The sequence below is a fragment of the Nannobrachium achirus genome (genome assembly GCF_963921795.1).
Source record: "Nannobrachium achirus genome assembly, chromosome: 9".
Taxonomy (NCBI): domain Eukaryota; kingdom Metazoa; phylum Chordata; class Actinopteri; order Myctophiformes; family Myctophidae; genus Nannobrachium; species Nannobrachium achirus.
This window is the reverse complement of record NC_137818.1, coordinates 31094620-31103605: the sequence shown is the minus strand read 5'-3', so window position 1 is coordinate 31103605 and position 8986 is coordinate 31094620. Positions and strand designations below refer to the sequence as shown.

General features: G+C 41.6%; 1 protein-coding gene across 3 annotated transcripts in view; it reads right to left on the bottom strand.

Annotated features, from left to right (window-relative positions):
* adcy6b (adenylate cyclase 6b) overlaps positions 1 to 8986 on the bottom strand; it is a 69963-nt gene that overhangs the window by 36851 nt on the left and 24126 nt on the right. The gene's annotated exons all lie outside the window — the stretch shown is intronic.

Sequence of the window (8986 nt, the reverse complement as noted above, 5' to 3'; positions counted from 1 at the left end):
AATGACTGCTCAAGTGGTTAAATATCTGGAAACACAAATTGACATGAATCCAAAATACACTGATGATCGTGCTGTCAAACAATGAAACTATATGGAATCTCTGAAAGGGTAGTGGGGGACCCTGCTTCATCTCTCTCACAACTAAGGGGTCCTTGGCCTGAAAACGTTGAAGAGCCCTGGTGTAGGGGCTTGTGAAAGTAATTCTGGAGGTAAAACAACAGCTGGTCGGTTTTGTGAAATGTTGACTTTACAGAGACCCAGTAAGTTTTTGGGTCGCACTGGGTGGCTGTGTTATTGTGTCTCAATAGGGTATATTTGAACTGGAGGCTGCAGATAACAGAGAAAGACAGAGGGAGACAGACTATGGACTAAAGATTAGTTCTCATGTGTACCCTGTGCAGTCCGGTATGCTGGCTGAACAATGGCCGCCTCAGACCACAGTGAAATGCAGAAATTAAGCTTAGATATAGGCTACACTGGCACTGGTTCCCAAACAGTGGATCGGGACCCATTTGTGGGTCACAGACAGATTTTTATGGGTCCCTTTGCTTTCTGTTTCCTGCACTTAGTTTTTTAAATTATTATTCAAAATATTTTCAAAAAACATTCCCAAAAAAAGCGTTTTGTTTTGTTTTGTTTGTTTGTTTTCATGAATTAAAAACAAAATTCTATTATTTATTTCAGTAATTTCATGAAGAAATAAAAGAAAAATCTAAGAAATTCCATAAATTAGAAAAAAAAAATTAAGAAGTAGTTTGGGTCCTGGGCAAAAAATCTAATTTCTCTTTTGGTTCTCGAGCTAAAACATTAAGGGAACCACTGGGCTACAGCAGTGGCTCTCAACCTGTGGGACCATTAAGACTTGGAATGCATCCATGTCGCACGAGTGCCACGCCGCAAGCTTGTAGATAAAGATCTTGAAATTGTGGGGCGCCCGCCGCCCGCTGGCCTACCGGTCCAGGTGCATACCACATAGGCTCGCTCGGTGTAGCCTGACAGTGTGTCGCTGATTCGATTCCTGATCACGACTACCTTTGCTGCGTGTCACTCCCCATCTCTCTCCCCATTTCCTGTCAGTCTACTGTCCTATCAATAAAGGCATAAAAAAAGCCCAAAAACATATCTTAAAAAAAATTGAATTGAATGTATATATTTTTAAAGCAAACATTTGTAACGCAAATCTTTCTTTCTCTCGGTCCCTGGAACAAAATATTTTGAGATGGGTGTCTGTGGTCAAATACATAAAATTCTGGAGGACCTTGACATGAAAAAGTTTGAGAACCACTGATCATAGAAACATACGTTTTTCAAAAACCTTAGAAGGATTTAGAAGACAAATAGGAACACTGTATTAGTTCCATTGATCCAAGGCAGAACACAATCGATTGATCGATCATTAAAATAAACATGCTCTGAAAAGGCCCACCAGTCTGACCACGGCAGCCCAACGCTTTGGAGATCTTCAAGTGGCCCCTGATCCAGAAAAGGTTGAGAACCACTGGGCTATACAGTTAGTCAGGCTAATGACCTCGAAAGCAATCCTCCAAACGGCTGTGTGTGTGTGTGTGTGTGCGCAGGGGCGTCACAAGGGGTAGGAAAGTGGGACTGAGTTACTGGGGCCCAAGGTGGAGGGGCCCTAATAACTTTATCCATTGAAAAATAGCAGATATACAAGCTCACAGCGCGGCACCGAGTGCCGCGCTGCGAGCTTGTAGATCTGCTATTTTTGAAAAGTTGTGAAAATGTGTGAAAATCTTTGGATATATGTATTTTTTAAGCGAACATTTCTAACAAAAATTTTGCTTCTGGGAGTCCCTGGAACTAAATATTTTGAGATCGGGGTCTGTGGCCAAATACATATCATCTTGGGGGTCCTTGACATAGGTTTCTTGCACACATTTTCACGATTTTTCAAAAATAGCAGATATGCAAGCTCGCAGTGCGGCACTCGGTGCCGCGCTGTGAGCTTGTATATCTGCTATTTTTCAATAGTTAACATTCATGGGGGGCCCGCAGTGAATCCTTGTACCCGGGGCCCAGAATTTGGTGCGACACCCCTGTGTGTGTGTGTGTGTGTGTGTGTGTGTGTGTGTGTGTGTGTGTGTGTGTGTGTGTGTGTGTGTGTGTGTGTGTGCGTGTGCGTGTGTGTGTCCATCAGTGGTGGAAAAGGTTCTCACATTTGTTAATTAAAAGTATGAATCCTACAATGCAGACATGCTCTGTTACAAGTTGAAGTCTGGTATTCAATTGACTTGAGTAAAAGTATAAAAGAATTGGCTTCAAAATGTACTTAAAGTACCAAAAGTAAAAGGACTGGTGATGCAGAAATCTTCCATTTCAAAATGTACGAAATTGATTTGAAAATAGCAGATCTACAAGCTCACAACGCATATCTAGCCGAAGTCTATATAGGGCTGAAGTGGTCAATGTATGTTTTGTAATGATATTTAAAATCTACAAAGTAACTAGTGACTAAAGATTTCAAATAAATGTAGTGTAGTAAAAGTACAATATTTGGATCCGAGATGGAGTAGAGTAGAAGAATTGGAAACTGGAAATACTCAAGTAAAGTACAAATACTTCAAAATCGTACTTAAGAACTGTAGTTAAGTAAATGTACTTTGTTACTTTACTCCACTGGTGTCTGTGTGTGTGTGTGTGTGTGTGTGTGTGTGTGTGTGTGTGTGTGTGTGTGTGTGTGTGTGTGTGTGTGTGTGTGTGTGTGTGTGTGTGTGTGTGTGTGTGTGTGTGTGCGCGCGCTAGCCCAGTCTGTTAGTCATTTCTCCCTGCGCTAGATCATAGACAAAGCCAGAACATCAGAAAATGATGCCTTGAGCTCTGGACTTCCCCTCCACTGTGAAACGTGCACACGCATTTGTGCACGTGCACAAACACACTCAGAAACACACTCCGGCCTGGGAAAATCTCTTGACCCCTGACCGGAGCATGGAGTGCTTCCTCTGAAGATTATATCATCAATAATGAGAAAAAGACATGCACGAACAAAACACACTGTTCATTCGGTTGGCGTTATTTTCAGACAATGTTGATAGAACATCTCCACTAAGCAAATCTAAACACACCAGTACCAGCGTTCATGAGTCACGACTGGTATGTTGTCAAACCTGTGTGAATGGGAGACAAGTCAGCTAGCTTCTGATGTTAAGATTATGTTGAATGATGAATTAGTCTCACTTAAATCATTAGTGAAGGTTTTAGTTTGGTGAGAAATCCGGATGGTAGAAATATGGAAAACAAAGTACTGGGTCCCGTCACTCTTCGAGTTTGACAAAATGTTAGGTTATTGCATGAGGAAGGATACAATGTAATTTTTTGCCAACTCTAATGTAAATGTGAGCTTTCTATAATTGGCTAACATTGGTTTCCAAAGTTTGCAGGTTTTGTCCGCTTTGAACAAAATCTCAAATCATGAGTGCAGCGTGCGATTTCCGTGAAATTTAGCGCACACATTCCCACTAGGTCGAACAAATGCCACCCTTTTCACATTGGCCTGTCATGCTCATAGCACCACCAGCAGAATGCCTCAAATCATGAATGCAGTGTCTGATTGCTGTGAAAAGCCCAAGAAGACATGGCACCCTTCAAATTGGCCTATTATAACACTACCAGGAGGCCACAATAACCTACCTGACCTGGTGGAGACCTGTGCTCGGAAGAGCACTGCTTCTAGTTACTCATGTCATGGAGGCATAACATCTTCTCAAGAGCCAGCAAAAGCTAATGTGTTTCTTTGTAAAGCCAAAATTCTTGTTAGAAAGGGATCGTTTATATAGCTACAATACATAGATGCTTCTCAAAGGAACAGCCTGGACACAGCAATTACATTTTATCTAACAAAAACGTGGCTGTTGGATAAGGTACCTGTGTCAGGCAGGGGCAGGTTTTTTGTTATTGCACTTTGTTATGAAAATACAAGCAGATATGTTGAGCAGTGTGTTTAGGAGAGGTTTTGGTACTATGACACTGCATTGCATCCAATGACCACCAGGTGTCCCAATTGGGGTCCCCAAATTATTTTGTGGGGTCCCCAGATGATTAGCTTAATGTAAAACAAAATTCTCACTCAATGGTAAACAAACCAACACAAAGTATAAGTGTATACAGGGTATTTGCACATTTATAAAGTGACAATTTAAGGACTTTCAAAACTGTCAAATATTATATTTATCTGTGGTACCCGAGTCACATTAATTGTAATACCTACAATTCCAAGTGCTTGTCAGGGTGGGGGTCCCCAGTTCAAATATGTTCATTTTGGGGGTCACGGCCTAAAAAGGTTTGAGAACCTCTGTGTGGACTGTCCCTGACGTTGAGAAACAGTGGGCTGTGATGTCAGTATAGTGGGACATCAGGCATGACCATAATTTGGACACAATCCATTGACAACGTGTGTCACTCATGTCTAGTTCATATACAGTATGGCCATATCTGCATGCCCTCCAAAGACGCCTAACTTTCAACAATAATGCTTTTTTCGCTGTTTGATTCTTTTTGCTATCCCTGCCCCCCCTCTTCTTTTCTTTTCACTTTCTGAAAATAACTAAAACAATGCAGCTGGCACACAAACAAACACACAGGGGCGTCACACCAAACTCTGGGCCCTGGGTACAAGGATTCACTGCGGGCCCCCCATGAATCTGCTATTTTTGAAAAATTGTGAAAATGTGTGCAAGAAACGTATGTTTCTATGTCAGTGATGCTCAAACTTTTTCATGTCAAGGACCCCCCCCAAAAACATTATATGAATTTGGCCACGGACCCCCATCTCAAAATATCTAGTTCCAGGGACCCCCCCGGAAGCAAAATTTGAGTTACAAATGTTCGCTTAAAAAAAATACATATTCAAAGATTTGCACACATTTTCACGACTTTTCAAAAAATAGCAGATCTACAAGCTCGCAGTGCGGCACTCGGTGCCGCGCTGTGAGCTTGTATATCTGCTATTTTTCAATAGCTAAAGTTATTAGGGCCCCTCCACCTTGGGCCCTGGTAACTCAGTCCCACTTTCCTACCCCTTGTGACGCCCCTGCAAACACATTTCAGCCACTTCTTTACACCAGAAACCTGTGATGTGATGTGACAATAAAGTTGATTTTGATATTCTGACCTTCAAATTCATAGACCAAACGTATTTGTTTCTGAGGACCATAATGGAAATAGGTGCGTTATTGTGTTCATCATCAAATGTGTTTAACCAGTGTGTATCATTTGTTGGTTATTTAGAATACAACTAAATTGACTAGATGGGGCCCAGCAAGCACGTTCAGGACCTAGACCAATCAGTGACGTCTCGATTGGGGCTAGATCAAGCCAAACCATGACTAGTCAGATCTGGCCTGGAATATCACCTGATTTCAACCAACATAAATCCTGCCCAGGAAAACGGACGTCCTGGATTAATCAGAGAGGGTCCGATCGAGGCCAGATAAATAACATAACTAGTCAGATATGTCCCAGAATATAACCTTATATGCTCATATTTCAACGAACATTACAAACAATAACAATAATCCATAAGTCCATATGACGTCCTGGTAATGACGTCAAGATCATCTCATATGGGCTCTGATCTGGGCTAGTTCTGAACGTCGCCGGAGTAACCGGAGGACGCTATCATAACGTCAGCATGACGTCATTTGGCGTCATTTGATAATGAATGGGGAGAGAGAGTATGTACACACCCACCCATCCCACATACACAAGGTTAACCCATTTAGGCCTGACCTAAGTTTTCTGAAAAATGTCAAATATTTGTCAAATGTCAAAAATTACAAAAACAAATATGTTGCTAAAGTACATACTGTACATGTACTGTACTGTACTACACAAAAATGTGTTCCCGGCCTGAATGGATGTGGGGGTCTTTGTTGTGTTCAGTGTACCAAATGAGTGTTGGAATTGCCAATTTTTCTGACTGTATAATTCTGCTATCCTCATGCTTAATGCACCAATTGATGTGTACGGTTTCACATACTGGCCCTTCTAAGAGCTCTGTATAGGAAGCACGTTGCTCCCACGCTTCATTGTATTTGTTGGACGCACACTAACCCGGATGACGTCTTTGTTTGATATGATTTTATGTCAGGTGTCAGGTTATTGTTTTTATTTTATAGTAGTACATTGTGATCACTCTGTCTCCTTTTACTTCCTCATTGGAGAGAGATGAGTGACACTAACATGGATGGCGCCTCACGTCTTATTTCATTTCATGTCATAAAGAGAATGGAGACCAACTCCAAAGAGAGATCTTGGGTCGTTCTGCACACACGCACACGCACACACACACACGCACACGCACACGCACACGCACACGCACACGCACACGCACACGCACACGCACACACACACACACACACACACACACACACACACACACACACACACACACACACACGCACACGCACACGTGTGTCAATGGCTGTGAACACCAGTAATGCAGAAGATGCAGCACATTCTATGCCATTTTCACTAGAGGACCAAGATGAGGTTTACACTGTATACATATGGGTCGGCCCTTTGTTGTCACAACAAGACAAAGACAATCTAGAGACCTGCATTTCCAACCAAACACCTATTACCACAGGACAGTGACATGCCAACTCCAATCTGTTTATCAGACTGGACCCAGTCACCACTCCTTGTTCAATCCAAGAGCAATGACCCGACCGGAATAGGGGCAGGTCAATCCCTGCCATTTTTCGTAGCACCCGAACCAATATATTCACAACACCACACGTTGCGAGCTTGCAGACCAGCTATTTTTGACCATTTGTGAATAATGTTTAAGTGGTGAAATAAAATTAAGGCCAGTTTAAATGTTTATTTAATTTCACCGTGTGGCTCTGTGAGAGGCCAGCTGTCTATGACAGGGTCTGTTTGAGTGTGTGTGTGTGTGTGTGTGTGTGTGTGTGTGTGTGTGTGTGTGTGTGTGTGTGTGTGTGTGTGTGTGTGTGTGTGTGTGTGTGTGTGTGTGTGTGTGTCTGTCCAGAGCAAATCTTGCAAACACTGGACCGATAGCACCAAACTTTGTACGTACACTGCAAGTAGGCCACAGAACTAATTTATTTTTCACACACGTCCAGTATGTTTTATAATTTTTGAAAAATACTTTTTCATTTTATAATGGAACTCAATGAAGCTGTGGTCAAGCCGGAGCCTTCGCCACATTAAGAGTCAGACGTCAAAGATGATGAGAAAATATTCGTCCAAAGATCGGTAATCTGTGGTCTAAGACTCTCCAAAATCGGAGATGCATGAAGTCAGAGAATGGCTGATCGCGATTAGTTGAGTTGTAACATATTCCATTAACAGAAATCATTTTGCTATTTTAGTTCAGTAGTAGGTTGAAATTGTATCAATGCATTTATAATGGATTTTATTCTACTGTATGTCTCTGCTACAGCCCCCCATATGACACTCCGTTTACCCACACATTTGAACTCAAAGGACTACAACAGATATTAATACATGTTCATAGCATTTTCTATCAATAAAAATGTCAGTCTATCAATCCACACCAGCATAACATGAGACATTTTCAAGACTTCCAGAACAAGCAGTCAGGAGCACACCCAACCATTATCGTATTGACAGATCAGGTGTGTGAGAGAAGTGCAAAGGTCTTGTGTTCATTCAAAATAAAACATCTGTTTGGATTAGCCAGGTAATTGTTGCTAAACCACAATGTTGGAATTGTGCCATATAGAAGCTCAATTACTGATGAGCCTATTGCCTTCATAAATCTTTGATGAGCCAATGCTTCCCCACTAAGTCCTGTAGTGCAATCCCAGGGACATCAGTGAAGGCACGTCGCTCTTTAAGGCCTCTGATACGTCTTGATCACATTAATCCTCAACAGATGGTGCTCAACAGAGTTAAGTGAGCCGGATAACTTTGTTAAGTGGCCCGGTCTGGGATACAGGGACACCTGCAGGTCACAGGACCACACACCTCGGCAACACTTTACATGCAGCCAAATCAAGTGGGCACAGCCCGGGCACGGTGTGGGAATACATACAGTCACTCCAAAGCAGTGCTTCTCAAACGTTCACGTTTAACTCATTCTCTGCCTGTTTTTCACAAGTTGGCGACGAGCCCCATCTGGTGTAAATAAAATTGGAATCACAGCGGAACGGGAACATGCAAAACTAGAAAAGATGCGATTGGAAATTGCAAGTGTGGTTGCTGTGACACAAGACACACTTGCAAATATCTCTGTATCTGTCTGTCCTTGACCCTGTTTGAGTGGTGTTAACCATTCCGTCATTGCAAACTATCTTCCAAGTTCTAAGATTTGTTTCGGTTTTTTTAACACTATCAAATGACTGTGTGTTTTGGTTAGTTCAATAACAACACTGTTTCTTGGAATCATGGCTCTATTGAATGGCTGTGTTGTGTTACTTCAATAATCACGCTACTGCTTGGAATCACTCTATTGAATGACAGTGTTTTCGGTTGGCGCAATAACCACGCTATAGCTTGTAATAACTATTTTATCCCTTTTATGCCCATAAACGAGTCAAGTTTTTCTTCGAAAAAATATTGTGTGACTACTTGAAAAAGTAAGGAAAAACAGAAGATAGTTGGCATTGGTTAGTAGTTTGGTTAAATATTCTTGGCAGTGAATGAATTAACATTACCAAAATATTCAATACGTTTCTCATTTTTACTAAAGACATTAAAAGGCACAAGTAAGTAAACACTATTTTTTGGTTAATCACTTCTAATTTCACTTGTTCGTCTTGTATCCTGTATGAGTTCTCTCTCCTGATTATTCATTCTCCTGACTGAATAAAGAAACACCACAGTCATCATTGCTAATGTAAATTTGGTTGCAAATGCAATGCAAATGAAATACCAAGTGAGACAAAAAATATATACAGCAGTCAAGCTGAAGTGCTACAGGGATGGCCCTAGGCCTAGTAACATCCTCCATGGATTCCCATCACAGATTTCAAGTGTAATT